This window comes from Bos taurus, chromosome 28, assembly GCF_002263795.3.
Source record: "Bos taurus isolate L1 Dominette 01449 registration number 42190680 breed Hereford chromosome 28, ARS-UCD2.0, whole genome shotgun sequence".
NCBI classification, from domain to species: domain Eukaryota; kingdom Metazoa; phylum Chordata; class Mammalia; order Artiodactyla; family Bovidae; genus Bos; species Bos taurus.
This window is the reverse complement of record NC_037355.1, coordinates 12,251,867-12,275,353: the sequence shown is the minus strand read 5'-3', so window position 1 is coordinate 12,275,353 and position 23,487 is coordinate 12,251,867. Positions and strand designations below refer to the sequence as shown.

At 39.4% G+C, this 23,487-nt stretch overlaps 1 non-coding gene across 1 annotated transcript; it reads right to left on the bottom strand.

The window, feature by feature from the left end:
* Positions 1-13,917: 13,917 nt before the first annotated feature.
* TRNAR-ACG (transfer RNA arginine (anticodon ACG)) lies at positions 13,918-13,990 on the bottom strand. The gene has a single exon. It is a non-coding gene; the product is annotated as a tRNA-Arg (tRNA).
* Between the last annotated feature and the right edge of the window lie 9,497 nt (positions 13,991-23,487).

The window sequence follows — 23,487 nt, the reverse complement described above, 5'->3', positions numbered from 1 at the left end:
AACTGTTCATCCAGCGTATTTATTTGGGATTGTTTCCTTTGAAATAAAATACCGCTTCTTCTAGTTTTCTCCACTGCTGACAATTCAGGAAAAGCTGATTTTTTTCTCCCACATTTTTCAAACCATCAATCTCACAGCATAGAGCTGCAAGGGCCCTCAGGTGTACACTGTTCGACAGATGAAAAAGCCAAAGTTGAAGGAGATTGAGTGACTTGTCCTTTATCACAATACAAGTCACAGCTAGCACCGGGTTTATAACAGAGCTTATGTGATATTTGCTTCATAGTTCAGCTCATCAGTAATTATATGCTGAAGACACACTATGTTAGAAACACTTGGCTAGGCTGTAGGACTGGTTATGGGTGCATCATACACATGCCTGTGCATTATGGACTTTACATGCAGATACAGTACTCTTGCCTGGAAAATCCCACGGACGGAGGAGCCTGGGAGGCTGCAGTCCATGGGGTCGCACAGAGTCGGACACGACTGAAGAGACTTAGCAGCAGCAGCAGCAGCAACAGAGAGAATACAAAACGAAGAAGAAATATTTTAAGATAAATAAAAGAGCCTGCTCAGGTTCATACAGGATTAATTTGCAGATCGGTTGGGAAGTCCTTAGGTACTAATAATTTAGAGGAAGAAAGAGTCAGCTATGGAGCAGATAATTAAGTTTATAGGAAGAAGAACTTCGAAGAGGCATATTATGAAGAGCAATATACATATAGGTTAAGAGGGAGGGCTGAGCTCCTTATACTAAGAAAGAGGAAGAACACATTCAAAGGCTTCATACGGCACTAAGATTCTGGAGTCCCAGTGTTAGAACTGCGTGTTCTGCTGACTGACCTCAGCACAGGTTATGATGCAGGAGATCTGGATGGAGGCTTAGTAATCTGAATTTTAAACAAGCAGCCCAGGTGTCTTTAATAAACATCACATTTTTAGAGTACCCAAATATTAATTCCAAGACAATAAGGACCTCATCTACTTTGTCAAGGATTATACATATCCCATTGTATAAAAACTGTGCTAGCATCTAATAAATGTTTTTGGAATGACAGTGTGCACAGGAGACATGATTTAGAACATGATTAACATAATTCTTGTTGCTTTTGCTCGTAAGAGGACCTATAACACTTTGAACTTTCATGCTCTAAAAATAGTTACAAACACAAGAAACATTCTGGACCTCTTTGTAAGCTTCTATTCTTTTCCATAAGAATGTGCCAACTGAAATTGTAAATAGGAGGTTATTAGTGATTATACTTGAAGTGAAATCATAAGGCCAGATCATAAGTTAATCATAAGTAAAGTCGGGAGTCAGACTTTGGTGGGTTAAGAAAGAGACTAGGGACCATTTTTACCCTAAACCTCGTAGGATTAAAGAATACTGCAAGTATTAAATTGAGAACAACAAAAGCAAAAATAATAAAAACATGGCCAAAACAGAGGTGGTGTTAAAGTTAAAAAGATAAACAATAATAACAAAAACAACACAAGGGATTCATTCATGTCCATATTTGGTGCTTAGACATTTATATTTTAATGAGAACTTCTAACATTCATGATAATTCACTCAAATTCCAGAAAATATTGAGGTTCACAGTCTGAGATCCCATTTCATTGTACAGAATTACCCAACTTCATACAGCTCTTCCTTATTCCACTACCAACTACTCTGAAACTGAAAATGTGTAGCTTCACTTCCAATGTATCTCTGAATACTAACCTGGGGAGATCTGATCTAATTCTTTTCTTTGGAAAGTAAATTTGAATAAAACAGATAGTCACTTCCAATGAGTCTCCAAGATTTACAAGAGAGGCTTGTCTAGTATCACTGTTTCTGGGCAGTCTTCTTCTGTCTTCTCAGTCAGAATTAATATTCTCAGCCTCAGGCTCTGTAACTTATACTTGAAATAATTACGGCATTCTGCCTTGTATTCTTATCAGTCATATACCACAGAGATTTTCTCAACAGTGTCTATGATTTATCACTTAAATCTCTGCTTTTTTTTCATAGGCACAAAGCTCCTACTTCCAGGGACTTTTACATAAGTCATAGGGATATTCCCCTCACATCCTAAACCCCAGAAGTCCAAAACAGAGTTTATCTTTTTCACTCTACTGCCTGTTCTTCCACAGTCCAACGAGCACAATCGTGCTTGACATACAAAAATAAATGGGACAAATTCCCCAAATGTCTGCGTTTTAGTCTATTCACATACTGGCCCATAAAAATAATATTGAAAATATAATACAGCAAACAAGTAGACCAGGTAAAAGTGCTTTGCTTTCATCTTCCTCATAGCATCATTACTATCATTGTCATTATCATCACAACAGCTACTGATTTCTTACTACATCTCACGCACTTTGCCATATATTAATTCCAGTTATTACCAGAGCATTGAGAGGAAAATACTAGTATGATTCCCAATTTCAAAGCTGAAGAAACCAAGGCTAAGAATTTTCAAAAGGTCAGTAACTTTTCCCAAATAGAGACTTGGTAAACAGTGAAATCTTCAGTTATTATTGAACAATGATCTATTAATATTATCAATTATAACATCATATGGTATAGTATTTACTATACTCTAAGTATTAACTATGTGTTAATAATTAATATTATATAATACATGATAAATATTAAATTATATATAAATATAAAATGTAGATGAGTTTAATATAGATTGATAATGATTAATTAATAAAGATTAAAACTATTTAATTATCATTAAACACCATTATAACACAGTTATTGAACAATAACAATCCATTCTCTTAGTTTGGGCAGGGCTCACTGGGGATGGCTCATCTCCACTGGAGCATCTCCATGGAGGACTGGAGGAGCCACATTTACGGTGTCTCACTCACAGGGCCAGCATATTGGTTGCCAACTGTGAACTTAGTGGAGGTTGAAGGCAAGGGGTCTTGCTTCCTCTCCACGTGGGTTTCATCTTAGGCTGCCTTGGGGCTCCTTCACAGCCCAATAGGCAGATTCCTAGTATGAGCATTTCAAGAGACCAAGATGGCAGCGCGTGTCATTTTTATGCTGGGTCTCTGAAGTTATCTCCACTCTATCCACTGGCCAAAGCAGTGACAAAGATCTCCTCAGGTGCAAGGGAAGAGACACAAACTCTGCCCTGAGATGGTGCTGGCAGTGGTGGAGTTCAAGAAGAGCACAGGGGATGGAGACAGCTTTCCTTCTCTCATTTAAAAACACAATCTTTCACCCTATCTTGCACATTAAAGTCCCAATTTACCTTTCCTCCCACCCTCCAAGTCACTGAAAGCTCCATGTTACAGCCTTACATATCTCAACAGTGTTTCCTTTGCCTAACACATAACACGTATTCTATATGTGCTTACTGAATGAGGTCATGAGTAACTAACTCATCCCTCTTCCTTAAACATCTATCACATGTATCTCTTAAACGTGCTTTTGAATAATAACTCCTCTGAAGGGCTGATCTTTATCTTCCTGCTAGAAACAATCTCCCAGCCTGAACTATATAAGTTCTTTATTTATACCTAAATGGCAATCCACTCCAGTGTTCTTGCCTGGAGAATCCCAGGGACGGGGGAGCCTGGTGGGCTGCCGTCTATGGGGTCGCACAGAGTCAGACATGACTGAAGCGACTTAGCAGCAGCAAACACACGTGATGGGAATACCGGACCACCTGACCTGCCTCTTGAGAAATCTATATGCAAGTAGGAAGCAACAGTTAGAACTGGACATGGAACAACAGACTGGTTCCAAATAGGAAAAGGAGTACATCAAGGCTGTATACTGTCACCCTGCTTATTTAACTTATACACAGAGTACATCATGAGAAACACTGGGCTGAAAGAAGCACAAGCTGGAATCAAGATTGCTGGGAGAAATATCAATAACCTCAGATATGCAGATGATACCACCCTTATGGCAGTAAGTGAAGAGGAACTCAAAAGCCTCTTGATGAAAGTGAAAGACGAGAGTGAAAAAGTTGGCTTAAAGCTCAACATTCAGAAAAGGAAGATCATGGCATCCGGTCCCATCACTTCATGGGAAATAGATGGGGAAACAGTGGAAACAGTGTCAGACTTTATTTTTTTGGGCTCCAAAATCACTGCAGATGGTGACTGCAGCCATGAAATTAAAAGACACTTACTCCTTGGAAGAAAAGTTATGACCAACCTAGATAGCATATTGAAAACCGGAGACATTACTTTGCTGACAAAGGTCCATCTAATCAAGTCTATGGTTTTTCCAGTGGTCATGTATGGATGCACGAGTTGGACTGTGAAGAAGGCTATGTGCCGAAGAATTGATGCTTTTGAACTGTGGTGTTGGAGAAGACTCTTGAGAGTCCCTTGGACTGCAAGGAGATCCAACCAGTCCATTCTGAAGGAGATCAGCCCTGGGTGTTCTTTGGAAGGAATGATGCTAAAGCTGAAACTCCAGTACTTTGGCCACCTCATGCAAAGAGTTGACTCATTGGAAAAAATTCTGATGCTGGGAGGGATTGGGGGCAGGAGGAGAAGGGGACAACAGAGGATGAGATGGCTGGGTGGCATCACCGACTCAATGGATGTGAGTTTGAGTGAACTCCGGGCATTGGTGATGGACAGGGAGGCCTGGCGTGCTGTGATTCATGGGGTCGCAAAGAGTCGGACACGACTGAGTGACTGAATTGAACTAAACTGAAGCACACGTGATACTAGTGTGTAGTCTCCTAAATTCAGTAGTCAAATCATCGGACTATCCCAGTTAACAGACCAAGTTGAAGAGGATCCCACTTTGTTTCTAGTCATTCCTCAAAGTGATCTTCCCTATTACAGAGCTAGAAGATTCTAGCCATGAATGAAATTCAGTTTAAACAGTTCTTCAGTGCCTTTTGCATTGCTTGGTACTGAAGAGGTTACAAAGATAAAACTTTTTGAATGTATCTTTACATTTACTAGGGAAGGTGGATCTCCATACAAGTTCAGTTCAGTTGCTCAGTCTTGTCTGACTCTTTGCGACCCCATGGACTGCAGTACGCCAGGCCTCACTGTCCATCACCAACTCCCGGAGTTTACTCAAACATATGTTCAACTGAGTCAGTGATGCCATCCAACCATCTCATCCTCTATCGTCCCCTTCTCCTGTCTTCAATCTTTCCCAGCATCAGGGTCTTTTCAAATGGGGCTCTTCCCATCAGGTGGCCAACGTATTGGAGTTTCAGCTGCAGCATCAGTCCTTCCAGTGAATATTCAGGACTGATTTCCTTTAGGATGGACTGGTTGGGTCTCCTTGCAGTCCAAGGGACCCTGAAGAGTCTTCTCCAACACCAAAGTTCAAAAGTATCAGTTCTTTGGTGCTCAGATTTCTTTATAGTCCAACTCTCACATCCATACGTGGCTACTGGAAAAACCATAGCTTTGACTAGATGGACCTTTGTTGACAAAGTAATGTCTGCTTTTTAATACGCTGTCTAGTTTGGTAATAGCTTTTCTTCCAAGGAGCAAGCGTCTTTTAATTTCATGGCTGCAGTCACCATCTGCAGTGATTTTGGAGCCCAAAATAATAAAGTCTGCCACTGTTTCCACATACAAGAGATCTCCATACAAGAGACTGTGCTAAAGAAACAGACACAGCATATGGAGAAAGTAGGGATCAAACTATGTCTGAGGTGTAATTGCATAGTACGTTGTAAGTGTCTAGAAGCTGAAGCTTATTTATTGAAGTTTTATTAGCTATCTGCTCTCCAGCAAGACAAGAGGAAAAAGATACATTTTACATGCAGCTCTTAGAAATTAGTTTATACACAAAATACATAAATTTTTGCTAAACACCTACATTTCAGCTCATGATACTAAGGTGTTGTCTATTATAGCATGGATGAACAATTTATTAGTCACTCAGAGAAAGACAGTTTTCTTAAAAATTTTCTCAAAATCTACACTTACAATTTATATTTCCTTATTCTGCTTATTAATAAAGCAACCTTTGGTCTTTTTTGGGTCCACCTGCTCTTTAGAAAACTTACGATTACACACACACAAAAAGAGATGTAAGGATTCAACTGGGTGAAATTTAATTTTATTTAAATATATTTATCAAGGAATAAATTATTTCTTGCAATCTATTTTTGCACTTATTAGGTTATCTTGAATAATAAATACAATAAGTACAAAAGTCAAGAATATGTAAGACTAATAATTAAAACTTAATATTCTAGGTATTTCAAAATCTCTAAATCTTTGACATCTTCTAAGTTTAATTCTTATTGTATATAGTACAACTTCACACTCACAGGATTTTTAGTTCCACCAGGCAAATGTCTTGATATGGGCATATATGTGATTAATTAAAGGTTGAATAAGGCATTGTATAATCCAACAATGCTCAATGCCTATATCTGACTAGCAGTTTTCATTACTGACCTCAATCTTTTTTCCATTTGCAGCCTATGAAGACATTCATAGCAGTAAATTACTAAGACATGTTTATATCAGTTCGTGTAATAAATAGCTCTACCTTAGTTGTTCCCATGCTGCTCAGACAGGCCTGATTCATAACCTAAGAAACTCAAGCACTTTTCCACGGGAGATCTAGTGAGTGGCATGGTGAGTTTCCTGGTCTAGCACCATGGCCACATCCCTCTAACTGGTTGCCGTCTCTGTTATTCCAGTTGTTTTCAATGATTTACATATCACTCAAAGCTCGTTTCTCAATTTGGTTCATCTCAAAGCATTGGTGATGGGCCTCATTCCTTGCTAGGTGCTTCACCATTTCTCTGGGCTGGCCTCACGTGTGTGTGCTCAGTTGTTCAGTCATGTCCAGCTCTTTGCGACCCCATGGACTGTAGCCTGCCAGGCTCTTCTGTCCATGGGATTTCCCAGGCAAGAATACCAGAATGGGTTGCCATTTCCTCCTCCAGGGGATCTTCCCAACCCAGGGATTGAACCTGCACTTCCTGCATTGGCAGGGAGATTCTTTACCACCGAGCCAGCTGGAAAGCCTGTTGTGACCTCAAACTGCCATTTTATTACACCTCTCTCTTATCAGTTCGGACAGAGGAGCCTGGCAGGCTACAGTCCATGTGGTCACAGAGTCAAACATGATTGAGTGACTAACAACAACCTATCACTTGAAGCAAAAGAAAGCACAGACAAAAGTAAGTTTTATACATAAAGTATTATAGATTTGTAATCTCTCTCCACTTTTCATTATTCTTTAAAGACAGAAACTTCCAGACAAGGAAAGGAAGACCTCACAAGAACATTGTGCTCTACTGCTTCCTCATCCAAGTAACATAGTGGGGAAAAGCTCATGAACAAGCAAAGGACTAAGAAGCACAGGCAGACATTCAATCGACATCCTCAGTGTGTTAATGATGCCTCACCTCTGGTGCTGCCCTCCCCACTCTCTACCCATTATTACCATCCTATGGAAATTCGCTTAATAATGCATTTATTGATATATTTTTTCCAAATTCTGTTAAGCTAGGATGTATATTAATATTCCTACAATCCCTGGAAAACACGGGATAAAAGGAAAAGTAATTGCAAAAGCCAGGCCTTGAGCCCTTATCCCAAAGCAACCAGACTGATCCAGATATCATCACCAACGATCTTCCACAAAATTATCATCACTTCACATTCCTTGGAATAATATTTCTCTGTTAGTTTACTCTCCAAAAACAAGATCCTGGTGACCATTTTCAATACACCATTTTTTGGAACTTCAATGCGACTGTGTTTTCTGGGTCTGCCTAGTTATTTTAGCATACACGCAAACCAGAATATTCCTCACAAAAAGTATAAAGGGTCAAGTCTAGCAAATGTATACACACATGCAGATAAGAGGACTGGCCAGGAAAAGTGGAATTTTCTAAAGCAATGCTGAGGCAGAGAGAATGGATTCAGTAGCAGCTTCTCCACAGAGAACATGAGGGGTTCATCAGAACAAGACCCTGAATGAAGAAGGTTAAAGAAAAAATAAAATGTAAACAAAACTTCAGAGTATATACTTTTGGCTGACATATAAAAATTGTGTGATATTATATTAAAATGCATTATCTGTGTTGGGTAATTGTAAATATCAGTTCAAGGAGTTTCCCAGAATTAATTTATGGTATAATCTGGAGGAAAAAAGAGACAAGAGTTGTCACTGCAGGAAAGTCATTATATGCATATTTGCTTTATACACATATATGTATATATCATCTGTTATGCAGATAATAATATCTTCTTCAATCTCTAAAATAATCTTCATGGTAAATATTATACATATTTTACAAGTAAAGAAACAGGCTTAGTAAGATAAACTCATACAACTAGCAAGTGTAGGGCTGTAATTTGAATGTAGACAATCAGTTCTGTCCCTCTAAGCCTTGTAATTTCAACACATGGAATGGAAACAATATTTCCACTCTAGCCTACCCTCAGATGACACCATGATGCTGTTTTCATCTGACTTGTGCCTTCAGTGATATCTGCATCTATGCTATGCTATGCTATGCTAAGTCACTTCAGTCGTGTCTGACTCTGTGTGACCCCATAGACGGCAGCCACCAGGCTCCCCCGTCCCTGGGATTTTCCAGGCAAGAACACTGGAGTGGGTTGCCATTTCCTTCTCCAATGCATGAAAGTGAAAAGTGAAAGCAAAGTCGCTCAGTCTGTCCGACTCTTAGCGACCCCATGGACTGCAGCCTACCAGGCTCTTCCATCCATGGGATTTTCCAGGCAAGAGTACTGGAGTGGGGTACCATTGCCTTCTCCGATCTGCATCTATAAACCCAAGAAAAAGTGACATATAGAATGACATCAGAAAATTATGCACAGTGGAGGCATTATTTCAGTGAATGCATAAAAGATGATGAACATTCTTAGATTCCAACACAGCACAGATCTAGGCACTGGTAGTTAACAGGAAACATTGCTACAGAATGCTTGGTCCCTCTGACATCCCCAAAATAGTAGATATATTCTCCACCCCTCTGGCCTCATAATCCTAGTTACTTTATAGGTTGACAAAAGTAAGGAGAGGTGGGTTAAGAGCTAGAAGTATGCATACCTTCAGGTAAAAGAAGGAAATCCAAGACAGGGTGTGCAGGAATGAACAAAAACAACAGCAGCAGCACAATGATCATTAATAACAATAACTAATACATATTGAATGCTTAGTATGTGTTGGAAACTTTACATGTACTTGTTGATTGATTGCTCAGTATTCTGTAACAGCAAATATTACTACCATGTCCATTTTATACATGAGGGATCTGAAGCTGAGTGTGACTGGTCTGAGGGCTCACAGCTGGTGATGAGCAAAATCAGGTTCAAAGGGAGGTAGATTATCTCCCAAGTGGGATCTACATTCTCCAGTGACCACAGAGAGCCTAAGTCCCACCACAGAACAGGTCAGGAGAGGTGAACAGAAGTATTTCAGAGGTGAGAATAAGAGAATGGTTCAATGAAAAGATCAAATTTGCACAACGGGGGAAGTGGTAAGGAGGGTTGTAGCTAAAAAGAAGATAAATTAAAAGGAAGAGAGCCAGGGTTCAAGTCCACTGCCTATTTCTTGAGCTGCTTTCTTCATCTTAGCTTTTGCCTAAGAGTTGATGGTTTAATGCACAGAAAACCCAGATATCTACATGAATTCCAATGAGTTTAATTCTAAGAACAATGACATAACCTTCCTTTTTGTGAGTATCACAGCTGGTAGACAAACTCAGTAACAATACATGAAGCAATATAAATACTGAGACCTGAACCGACTATCTGTATTTTGCAAAACAGCAAGCAGAGCCACTAAGAATTTTGTCTCATTAGAATAAAAGCTGTGATATGAGACACTGACTGCTTCAGTCTAGATAGACATGGAAGATGAAACAGTGAAATATGTCAAAGAATGCTTTAATACAAGATGATTTTACAAAAAAAAAGGCCCAGGGAGGAACCGAGACAAAGAAATTGTTTGTATCTATTGATATTTTGAAAAAAGTATGTTTTCTAAGGAGGAGATGAAGCAAAAATGTAAACTATGCAAAATATCTTTAGTAACTTATTTTAGTAATATCTAGTAACTTATAACATATATCCAAGCCTATGCCCCAACGAGTAACACTAAAGAAGCTGAAGTTGAACAGTTGTATGAAGACCTACAAGACCTCTCAGAACTAACACCCAAAAAAGATGTCCTTTTCATTATACGGGACTGGAATGCAAAAGTAGGAAGTCAAGAAACACCTGGAGTAACAGGCAAATTTGGCCTAGGAGTACAGAATGAAGCAGGGCAAAGATTAATAGACCTTTGCTAAGAGAACACACTGGTCATAGCAAACACCCTCTTCCAACAACACAAGAGAAGACTCTACACATGGACATCACCAGATGGTCAACACCAAAATCAGACTGATTATATTCTTTGCAGCCAAAGATAGAGAAGCTCTATGCAGTCAGCAAAGACAAGACTGGGAGCTGACTGTGGCTCAGATCATGAACTCCTTATTGCCAAACTCAGACTGAAATTGAAGAAAGTAGGGAAAGCCACTAGACCATTCAGGTATGACCTAAATCAAATCCCTTATGATTATACAGTGGAAGTGAGAAATAGATTTAAGGGACTAGATCTGATAGACAGAGTGCCTGAAGAACTATGGATGGAGGTTCATGACACTGTACAGGAGACAGGGATCAAGACCATCAAAGAAATGCAAAAAAGCAAAATGGCTGTCTGGGGAGGCCTTACAAATAGCTGTGAAAAGAAGAGAAGTGAAAAGCAAAGGAGAAAAGGAAAGATAGAAGCATCTGAATGCAGAGTTCCAAAGAATAGCAAGGAGAGATAAGAAAGCCTTCCTCATCAATCAATGCAAAGAAATAGAGGAAAACAACAGAATGGGAAAGACAAGAGATCTCTTCAAGAATATTAGAGATACCAAGGGAACATTTCATGCAAAGATGAGCTCGATAAAGGACAGAAATGGTATGGACCTAACAGAAGCAGTAGATATTAAGAAGAGGTGGCAAGAATACATAGAAGAACCATACAAAAAAGATCTTCATGACCCAGATAATCACGATGGTGTGATCACTGACCTAGAGCCAGACATCCTGGAATGTGAAGTTAAATGAGCTTAGAAAGCAATCCCACTGCTGGGCATACACACTGAGGAAACCAGAAGGGAAAGAGACACGTGTACCCCAATGTTCATCGCAGCACTGTTTATAATAGCCAGGACATGGAAGCAACCTAGATGCCCATCACAGATGAATGGATAAGAAAGCTGTGGTACATATATACAATGGAGTATTACTCAGCCATTAAAAAGAATTCATTTGAATCAGTTCTAATGAGGTGGATGAAACTGGAGCCTATTATACAGAGTGAAGTAAGCCAGAAGGAAAAACACCAATACAGTATACTAACACATATATATGGAATTTAGAAAGATGATAACAATAACCCTGTGTACGAGACAGCAAAAGAGACACTGATGTATGGAACAGTCTTATGGACTCTGAGGGAGAGGGAGAGGGTGGGAAGATTTGGGAGAATGGCATTGAAACATGTAAAATATCATGTATGAAACGAGATGCCAGTCCAGGTTCAATGCACGATACTGGATTCTTGGGGCTAGTGCACTGGGACGACCCAGAGGGATGGTATGCGGAGGGAGGAGGGAGGAGGATTCAGGATGGGGAGCACATGTATACCTGTGATGGATTCATTTTGATATTTGGCAAAACTAATACAATTATGTAAAGTTTAAAAATAAAATAAAATTAAAAAAAAAAATTAAAAAAAAAATAAAATCAATCCAAAGAGAAAAAAAAAAAAAAGAAAGCATCACTACGAACAAAGCTAGTGGAGGTGATGGAATTCCAGTTGAGCTATTCCAAATCCTGAAAGATGATGCTGTGAAAGTGCTGCACTCAATATGCCAGCAAATTTGGAAACTCAGCAGTGGCCACAGGACTGGAAAAGGTCAGTTTTCATTCTAATCTAAAAGAAAGGCAATGCCAAAGATTGGTCAAACTACCACACAATTGCACTCATCTCACACGCCAGCAAAGTAATGCTCAAAATTCTCCAAGCCAGGCTTCAGTAATACGTGAACCGCGAACTTCCTGATGTTCAAGCTGGTTTTAGAAAAGGCAGAGGAACCAGAGATCAAATTGGCAACACCCACTGGATCATTGAAAAAACAAGAGAGTTCCAGAAAAAATCTATTTCTGCTTTACTGACTATGCCAAAGCCTTTGACTGTGTGGATCACAATAAACTGTGGAAAATTCTAAAAGAGATGGGAATACCAGAGCATCTGACCTGCCTCTTGAGAAACCTATATGCAGGTCAGGAAGCAACAGTTAGAACTGGACACGGGAACAACAGACTGGTTCCAAATAGGAAAAGCAGTACATCAAGGCTGTATATTGTCACCCTGCTTATTTAACTTCTATGCAGAGTACACCATGAGAAATGCTGGACTGGAAGAAGCACAAGCTGGAATCAAGATTGCTGGGAGAAATATCAATAACCTCAGATATGCAGATGACACCACCCTTATGGCCGAAAGTGAAAAGGAACTAAAAAGCCTCTTGACGAAAGTGAAAGAGGAGAGTGAAAAAGTTGGCGTAAAGCTCAAAATACAGAAAACGAAGATCATGGCATCTGGTATTATCACTTCGTGGGAAATAGATGGGGAAACAATGGAAACAGTGTCAGACTTTATTTTTTTGGGCTCCAAAATCACTGCAGATGGTGACTGCAGCCATGAAATTAAAAGATGCTTACTCCTTGGAAGGAAAGTTATGACCAACCTAGACAGCATATTAAAAAGCAGATTCAGGATGGGGAGCACATGTATACCTGTGATGGATTCATTTTGATATTTGGCAAAACTAATACAATTATGTAAAGTTTAAAAAAAAAAAAAAAAAGCAGAGACATTACTTTGCCAACAAAGGTCTGTCTAGTCAAGGCAGAGACATTACTTTGCCAACAAAGGTCTGTCTAGTCAAGGCTATGGTTTTTCCAGTGGTCATGTATGGATGTGAGAGTTGGAGTGTGAAGAAGGCTGAGCACCAAATAATTGATGCTTTTGAACTGTGGTGTTGGAGAAGACTCTTGAGAGTCCCTTGGACTGCAAGGAGATCCAACCAGTCCATATTAAGGGAGATCAGTCCTGGGTGTTCATTGAAGGACTGATGCTAAAGCTGAAACTCCAATACTTTGGCCACCTCATGCGAAGAGTTGATTCATTGGAAAAGACCCTGATCCTGGAAGAGATTGGGGGCATGAGGAGAAGGGGATGACAGGATGAGATGGCTGGATGGCATCACTGACTCGATGGACGTGAGTCTCAGTGAACTCCAGGAGCTGGTGATGGACAGGGAGGCCTGGCATGCTGCGATTCATGGGGTCGCAAAGAGTTGGACACAACTGAGTGATTGAACTGAACTGAACATATATGTAGTAAATATCTACTATACGTTTGACATCAGGTTAACGGTCTACTGAAGTGAATGTAGCCTGAATTCAGCAAGGAGGAACTTATGTTTTTATCCTTAGTACACAGTCTGTATTTAAGAACCCTATTGGATACTATGAAACATCAGTAACCTGGATGAGTTGATTTAGACCATAAATAATACTAGGTTCAAATTCCCATTCCTCCTTAAACATAGTTACAATGTAAATCATATTCCAAGTTGGGGATTTTAATTTTCTGCTCAGTAAGAACCTATTAAGTAAATGTAAAGCTCTTACTTTTCTTAGTCTTAGTGCTTTTGAAATCCCTACTGTGTATTTGGAAGGAAGGAAGGGGAAGTCGCTCAGTCGCGTCCAATTCTTTGCGACCCCATGGACTGTAGCCCACCAGGCTCCTCCATCCATGGGTTTTCCAGGCAACAGTACTGGAGTGGGTTACCATTTCCTTCTCCAGGGGATCTTCCCCACCCAGGTTCGAACCGGGGTCTCCTGCATCGTAGGCAGACGCTTTACCAACTAAGCCACCAGGGAAGTCATGTGTTTGGAAGTCTATTCAAATAATTTTTAGTTATTTTTTTTAAACAAAGTTTTCAAGAAACTTCAATTGTAAGTAAATTTCCAGCTTATAAATATGTGGTAAGAGCAGCTCCCACAGAGATTAATTAAGCTGACATTTTTTCAGTACAGGATGGATAGGATATTTTTCTAAGATTCATCTAATAATTGGGTTTTAATTCAATGTGACAACCTGGCAAGTAAAGCCTGACCTACTGTATCTAGTTTAGCAACAAAAACTCATAGTAACTGGGGATCTTCTCCACATAGTAACTGGGGATCTTCCAGGTGGATCCAGAGGTCTTACTGAGAAACTGTATGGGTCATCTTGCATGAATCTCCATAAAAACAACACTCCATCAGCAATGCATAGCCCCATCAGATGTAGATTTCTAATATTTGATTACATGAAGCAATTCCTAATAGTCTTTTGTTTTAAATATTAGTGGTTCCCTGCAAAATCTTTTAATTACTAGACAAGGACCAAATCTGTGTTCCAGTTTTCAGTTTAGCTACTATCTCAACTGGAACTAGTTTTCTCAATTTTTGGAACCTCAGTTTCTTCACCTACACCCTGGGAGGCTTGCAATGATGAGTTTTGGGGACTATTACATTTCCTGAATAGTGTAATACTGGCGTTTTGAGGCAACTCGATAAATACTATCTGTCTTTTCAGATGAGTTTTGGACAAATGAACAGTAAGATCAGAGTCAGAATGTGGATGCTTTCATCCCCCTGAATGATAAAATTTGACCTGGAGAAGGGGCTAATTGAGGTTGACTTCACACACCTTGTTGCTGGCAGCCCTGGACCAGGCAGACTCCCTCTGCAAGGCAGGGGCTTTATCTCCCAGTTCACAGCTTGGCCCAGAGCAGCAACCACCCAGAAGGTTATTCTGCCCACATTTCTGCTAACTCACTTTCCCATGGATGGGTAGAGGAAAGTGTGAGAGACTATACTGAGGCCAAGTGTGTTTGGGCAAAAATGCCTTCCAAGGAATCAGGAGGAGAGAAGAAACAAATGTTAACACATCCAACTATGATTTTCCTATATCCAGCTATGAGACAGGAAGTCCTGAAAATACATTGAGGTTTAGATTACATTTATCACAGTGATGTAAGTGATACCCAGTATGAGAAGCTGGGATATTACTAACCTAAGGCATTTTTTCATACTCAAAAATTGTATCCTGCCTTTCTCTAGTACAAAGTATCTAGGCAAAGCTTGATGATCTTTATTTGCAACAAGATTACTGTTACAAAAATAGAATAGGACTAAACTGAAAATAAACACATCAATTTTAATATATCTCATACCAATTCTCATACCATCTCCTAACCTGCTATAGACTCTATGCTATAGACACTAATTTCTTACCAAATCTGAATTTTTTATGTCAAATGCAAAACAACTTATAAAGAAGAAATTGTAACATGTATAGAATAATCTACATCTTGCTTTCTTCCCTCTATAATTTGAAGACTGTCCTATATCAACATCTACAAAACTATCTAATTCTTAAGAACTACTTAGTCCAAAATATTGATTTACCATAATTCAATGTCTCTCCCATTAATGAACATCTAGGTGTAACGACTTTAATTTCAATACTACCTTTCAAAACTACACAAGTAGGAAATCTTCCTAAGGAATTTGACTGGAAAAGAGTTGAAGGAGATGTGCATTTCACATTTTGACAGTTAGCCAAGTTGCCTATCAATAGATCTGTTAACAATTAACACTCTCAATCAAGAGGCCATGAAGAGTGACCACTTATCAATTCCCTTATTATATTGAGACTTAACAAATATTTCAATCTTTGTCAATCTGGTTGTTTTAAAAGTACCTTATTTTAATGTGCATTTCTTAGTAATGAGGCTGAGCTTTCTTTCCCATATGGTTACTATCTACTTATTCATGTTTTTTTAATTGTGAGTTACTGTGAGCTGCCCTATACTTAATTTTCTATTGCAAGGTTTGTATTTCTTTGTATTTCAAGGATATTTCTCTTTTGTCTACTTGTTATTTTTTTTTTTTTTTGCAACTATTACATGGACATGTTTGTAATTTGACTTTGGATATATAGTAGTAAAGATTTTATTGAAAAGAATAATATTTCTCTTTTCTAGATTAAGAGCTAGAAATTTGATGTGGCTGATAAATTTGATGTTATCTTAGGTTCATTTTTCTAGTGTCTTTGTAAGGTTTCCTAAAATATTAATAGTAATTTGTTTTTTTGATTGGGGATTCAACGTAGTTATAGATAATTAATGAAGACTCGGTATTTTCACAATACCAAATCTTCCCATCTAAAAGCATGTTACACGTTTCCACGCATTCAGTCATTGCTTTATGCCAATAGTAGAGGTTTAAAGTTTTTCATGTTGTTCTTATACACTTAGACTGAATTTCTCCCCAGATGTTATCCTTTTTATTGACATTATACACAAGGGCTCTTCTTTCAAAATCAAAGTATTTATGTGTTGTGTGTATGAAAAAAATGTATTCTCTACAATGATTTTTAAAATCAGACCCTTTACTAAGTTGTCTTTTTTAAGAAATTTATTTTCACTGAGTTTTTCAGACTTATCATAGATATATTATCCGAAACTACTGATGATATTATAGACTATTTGAAAGGCTAATGAGATTTTTTTAAGTTTATATTCATTTGTTTATGGCTGTGCTGGGCCTTCGTTGCTTTTTCTAGCTGTGATGTGTGGGGGCTACCTCTTTGTTGCACTGTGCAGGCTTCTCACTGTGGTGGTTTCTCTTGTGGAGTACAAGCTCCAGAGTGCGCATGCTGAGTAAGTTGCAGCATAGAGCTTAGCTGCCCGGTGGCATGTGGAATCCTCCTGGACCAAGGACTGAACCCATGTTCCCTCCATTGGCAGGTGGATGTTTAACCACTGGAGCAGCAGGGAAGTCCGTGAGATTTTAACTGGGACTGGATGTTCATCTTAACTATCATGCAGAAAAATCATAGAAAATAGCTTTGTCTTTCTATCATACTTTACTGTTTTAAATTATGGCCTTTTTCTTACACTTAATTGGAATTTATTGATGCTACAAAATTAAAAATATGCATGGTTTCAGTTTTTCTTATTGGCTTTCAAATTTGAAAGGACGAAAGAGTAGTGTATCAATAACAAGAATTTGGTCTTCCTTGCCTTGGTTCGTACTGTTTTATCCAGTAAGTTCTGTCTAGACATCTGGAATTATGATACATGTCAAAATCCACAAATTTCAGTGAAAAAGAGCAAATGCTTCTTATTTAAAAAATTTTAGACCTATTTTTTGAGGTAATGCTTATCTATTTTATAATTTTCATGTCTTCATATTTTCATTCACTCAACATTGAATACTGCTGCTGCTAAGTTACTTCAGTCGTGTCCGACTCTGTGTGACCCCATAGACGTCAGCCCACCAGGCTCTCCCGCCCCTGGGATTCTCCACGCAAGAACACTGGAGTGGGTTGCCATTTCCTTCTCCAATGTATGAAAGTGAAAAAGTGAAAGTGAAGTCGCTCAGTCGTGTCCGACTCTTAGCGACCCCATGGGCTGCAGCCTACCAGGCTCCTCCATCCATGGGATTTTCTAGGCAAGAGTACTAGAGTGGGGTGCCATTGCCTTCTCCGATTATTGAATACAGGAGATGCAAAGAATGACATTTGAGCCCATTACCCAGGAATTTGCATCTTTCTAAGAAGGTAACCTCTTTGCTACAGTAGATATGGTAGAGGTGAGTGCTAAATCAAACCAAGAATCTTTTCTGGTGGTGATGATGACAAAGAATCAGAGAACAGAAAATTTGGGAACATAGAGGTACAGGGGGACATTCTAAGTCAGGAGTCAGTAAACTACATACAGCCTGCCAGCCATCTGTTTTATAAATAAAGTTTTACTGGAATACTATTTTCCTTTTACATATTATACAACTGGTTCTAGGCTACAACTGCAGAGGTAAGTGGTTTCAATAGAAACCATGTGGCCTGTAAAGCCCTAAATATTTACTCACTGTTCCTTTACAGAAAAAGTTTGCCAACTCTTGTTTTAAAACATGTCATGAACAAGTTCCCATAGATAGAAAAAAAACTAGGTATTTTCCACTGTTTGTGGGGGACAGTTGGAGGGTAAGAGGGATGGAGAGCAGATGGGGTTTGTGGAGAAGCAAGTCAGGAGCTAAGTTACAAGAGTGTCATGGCCCCAGAAAGCACTGTGATAAATGAAGCCTGTAGTGCTGGGCAGATCACAGCAAGATGGAGAAAAGCCTTGAATCCTAAGCAATTCAGAACCCATTTGCTAGCAGAAGGGATTTACAGACATTCAGCTTTGTGTCTCAAGCACATCACACAACGTCCAACACCCACAGACTCAACTGAATTTCTCTCCTTGAATGAGGAAAAATAGCGAAGTTATTTCATTAGTTCAGGAGTAAGTTAATGACAATAACCCTAGTACCTGCTTAATGGAAGTGAAAGGGAAAGATAATTTTGAGAGGATTATGAAGAAAAAAATATAGACTTTATCTAACAGTATTGAGGAACTTGAAAATAACATTATAAGGAGTATTGGGGTAGGGATGGTCATTAACCAAAATAAAATATTAGGTGGAGGAGAAAAGTTTCTAGTTTATAGGAAATCATCAACTTCGCGTTAGTGAAATCAACCTCGAGGTGAGCAGAGAGTGCTCAGTGAAAATGTCCATTACATAGCGGCAAATGCAAGGCTAGAGTTTGTGGTCAAGGATCTAAATAAACTATATAAGGAAGACACATGTTTTTGGGAGCAATCTTTTATAATCAGGAGTTTTTTAAAATGAAAATCTAATATCTGCTTTCCCTTGATATAATTGGGAAATTGGTTTACACTATGCCCTGTTCAGGGCTTCCCTGGTGGCTCAGTGGTAAAGAAACTGACTGCAGTGCAGGAGAGGAGATGCAGGTTCGATCCCTGGGTTGGAAAGATCCCCTAGGGAAGGAAATGGCAATCCACTTCAGTATTCTTGACTGGAAAATCCCATGGACATAGGAGCCCGGTAGGCTACAGTCCATGGGTCGCAAAAGAGTTGGACAGGACTCAGTGACTTCACTTTCACTTTTCACTTTCATGCATTGGAGAAGGAAATGGCACCCCACTCCAGTGTTCTTGCCTGGAGAATCCCAGGGACAGGGGAGCCTGGTGATTGCTGTCTATGGGGTCACACAGAGTCAGACACGACTGAAGTGACTTAGCAGCAGCAGCAGTGACTAAACAACAAATGCCCTGCTCAAGCATGGCAGTGACAAGTACTGGTTAAAGGGTGGTGGGGGCCTTGATCAGAATGGGATGGGTCCCCAGGGGGTCAGAGCTCCATAATCTCCAATGCTTCCCAACACTGAAGCCAAGTTTCATTTGGAATTTATCATTAAGCTGGGATTTAATTCTTTCCCTAGTGGAGGTGTATTTTTCTGTTCCCATGTCTCTTATCAAAGGAGAGAAGGAAAAGGCAGACCAAGATGGGTGCATGTTTCAGAAAAGAAACGGGAGGCAACATTTTGTCTGAGAATGAAAAGACTAGTCTCGCCTATTTAATAGCAAACTCTTGGCCCACTTTGTGACTCCTGTGGACAGGTAAGCTCTGTACCCTGTGCTACGCTGTGCATGCATGCTCAGTCTTGTCCAACGCTTTGTGATCCCCTGTCCTGCCAGGCTCCTCCATCCATGGAATTTCCCAGGCAAGAATACTGGAGTGGGTTGCCATTTCCTACTCCAGGGGATCTTCCTGACCCAGGGATAGAACCCATGTCTCTTTCGTCTCCTGCATTGACAGGCAGATTCTTTACTCACTGGGCCACCAGGGAAGCCTAAGCTTTGCATTCTAATCCTATAAATTCGAAACACAGCAAAGAAACAGGTGACACTGGGTTCCCAGGCATCCTAAGATAATGAAATCTGTCCATAAAGTGATGTTTTCATAGCCAGATAAAGTGGATAAATGCAATAGGTTAAAAATGAATAATGCTGTATTTTAGAATATTAAGAAAATACAAAGGGTCTGCTGATGAGCCTTAATTGAACAGGGAAATGTTTATCAAAAATCAACTTTATTTCAAGATGGCCATGATGGCGGCATGCATCCTAGCACATTTGGATAGGTGAACATAAAGGTCTATGAAAATTCACACGCTGGAGTTATTATTTTCTTTTATATGTGATTCTATTTTACAGAAGTTTTTGTCATAAGATTTCTTTTAGCTCTTTGCTTTCTCAGAACATAGCAAACTGAGGATTTAAGCTTCTCACTGAGAGTTTCAGACCATGTCACTCCCTTGGTCAAGGCAGGATATCCACTCCCTATACCACATCCACTCCTGTCCTCTATCCCCATATTTGACTTTCTTCCATTCTTATAACTGTGTTGTACATGCTGCAATCAGATCCTAGAAACATTTTAAACAATAAAATCTTTTGGAGCTCTCGAAAGGAATTTTTAAAGCCAAAGAGACTACACATTTTGTTAAAAACATGTGATTCAACATCTAACACAACAGAATTATTGCTTTCCTTCCTGTATAAAATAAGCATCCAAGAGGAAGGTCACTAAATTAATAGCTGTGTTAGAAGTAGACAATATCCTAGTCTTATAAAATCCATGTATGCTGTGATACCAAATTATCTTTTTTGCCAGTGTGAGGGTAGACACAAAGTAAGGGCAGTTGTTGACCCACAACTTAGGTAAAAGAGCCTAGTTAAAGAGCCTAGTTAAAGAGCCAAGCAAGGGCCACGATGGGCCTTCAAACCACCTTCAGTTTATGTCGATTCTGTCTCTGAGGTGCTCAAATAATTTTTCAGACAGTATCCAATTAATCTCTAGCTACATAGGTGTCAGCATTTCAGATTAAATTATCTTCCATTCACCCCTTCATAAAAAAAAAAAAAAAAAAAATGTCCAGCATGTGACAAAGCATCTTGTCAAAAACGATTTCTTAGTTAAAGAAGCTTTGCAAAACGAGAGCAAACCACTCCCATTTACTCCTGCAAATCCAAGTTCGTGCCTCTCCTGACCACCTTTGTAGAGTGACCCTGTTCAACTAGTTGGGCTCAATCCTACTGGGGAGACCAACAGTGAGTGGTTTCTTTTACGGTGGTGTGCAGGAAATGGAGAACCACAATTGGGAACCCAAGCAGGGTATGATTAGTTAATTTCACAGTTGTACAGAAGAGCACATTAGAATTAAAATGAAAGCTTATGACAATGAGAGTTTCTTAACAGCTTCTAGAAGGGAGCATTTTTCTACTGGGGCAATATTCTTAAGTCTCATCTTAGTAAATTCTTAATACCTTCCTGTATAATAAAGGTTAGAATAATTAGAGTGTAAAAAGTGTAGAACAGACATGTAATAGCTGGAAGACCTGTAATACTGACTTACTGTGAGGTAGTCTTTTCAAACACTTTAACAAGTCTGTTAACTGTTTTTATGTTCACACGAGTATCCTTAAAATATTCCCCTTACCCCTCTCAAATTCTTTCAGTGGGCAAGAAACCAAAACTAAAGAGTTCATTTGACTCAAATAATGCCTTTTACAAACATGGTTATGAAATCACAATACATATATAACATAATATCTTCTGGGGGGGAAGAAAGGCAATGCTTTGTAATCACAAAAAAATGCTTGACAAGAAAAAATTGTGAGAAATTGAGTTTCATGAAAACCATAAGGAAATACCTGTTTATATTTTTATATCATGTTATTCATTCTTTCCTGTAACATTTGCTGAGAATCTACTAAATTTCAACAACTAGGCTAAGATCTGGTCATAAAAGATGAATATGACAGATTTGTTACAAAAAGATGAATATTACAGATTTGTTAAAAAACTGAATGAAATTTACAGCTCAGCAGAGAATATAGAAAAATGAACAACTGCACCTCAGTGTAATAACAGAAGTGTACAGTTCATGGTTATATAGACGTAACCTGGGTGTGAGATGTCAGGGAAGCCTCCCTGGAAGAAGTGAATCCAATGTGAGAGGTGAAGGATGAGTAGAGATTAGCCAGGTGAAATGAGGGTAGGGAGAAAAGTAGGGATGAGAAAGGTATTCTAGGCAAAAAGTTTATCTTGAGCCTTCCCTGGTGGGCCAGTGGCTAAGACTCCATGCTCCCAATGCAGGGGACTTGGGTTCAACCCCTGGTCAGGGAACTAGATCCTGCATGCCACAACGAAAATCAAAGATCCCAAGTGCCACAACTAAGACCCGGCACAACAAATAAATAAAAATAAATTGAAAAAAAAAGTTGTCTTATTCTTGCAGGTAAAAGAAACTGTAGTCCTGTAGGGTATGTGCTACTTCAAGTTTCAACGTGTTACTTTGTGGAGCAGAAATATGAAAAATTGCTTTTTTGGCTTTAAGTCTTGTGGGAGTACTTAACCCTGAAAGATTCACAGTGTTTCCCATCACAGTTGCATGTCCATGTGGACAGAGGTTAAAAAACAAGACATGCAGGGACTTTCCTGCTGGTACAATGGATTACTTGCCAGTGCAGGGAACATGGATTCAATCTCTGGTCTGGGAAGATTCCACACGCCTTGAAGCAACTAAGCCCACGCATCACAACTACTGAGCCAGTGCTCTAGAGCCTGGGAGCCGCAACTGCTGAAGCCTACAAGCTCTAGGGCCCACAAGTCACAACTATTGAAGCCAGTGTCCCCGGGAGCCAGCAAGCTGCTACGACTGCGCCTGCAAGCTGCCAACTACTGAATCTCACACACCTAGAGCCTGCGCTCTGCAACAAGAGAAGCCACCACAGTGAGAACTCCGTGCACTGCAACAAGAGAGCAGCCCTCACTCTCTGGAACTAGAGGAAGTCTTTGTGCAGCAACAAAAACCCAGCACAACCCAAAATAAATAAATAAATAATTTTTTTTAAAAGACATGCAGAAAAGAGAACTGATGTATTCAACAGAGGTGTGAAAGAATACTTATTCTATGAGTAAGAAGAGCAGCTCAGAAAAACAGGAGGGTGTCTGTGGGCTGTTACTGTCATGCCCAAGTAGGGACAAAAGTGTTAGAACAAGAGAACAGAGGAAAGGGAAGTAGAGCCAAAACATGGGAGGGCTGCCTGGAAAAGTAAGAAAGGAGAAAATTAACAGACTCCCTGTAAAGGCTAAGAGGACTGACTTTTGCTTCAAAGAAAGAACTCCTTGCCAATTAATCTTCCTAAAACACTCAAATCTGATGTATATCCTGTTCAAAACCCATTGATGGAACCCCCTTCACTCTTTAACTGGGCACCAACCTACCTTCCTCAGCTCATCACTTTTCAAAAAAAAAACAAAAACAAACAAACAAAAAAAAAACTCGATTTCAGCAACACATATCTACACCTTTCTTCTTCCCCTCTTTTTGTGTATCATTCTTGCCCAAAGTGATATGTTTCATAGATCAGCCAAAAAAACATTCAGTATCTGTTCAAATGTTACCTCTTGTAT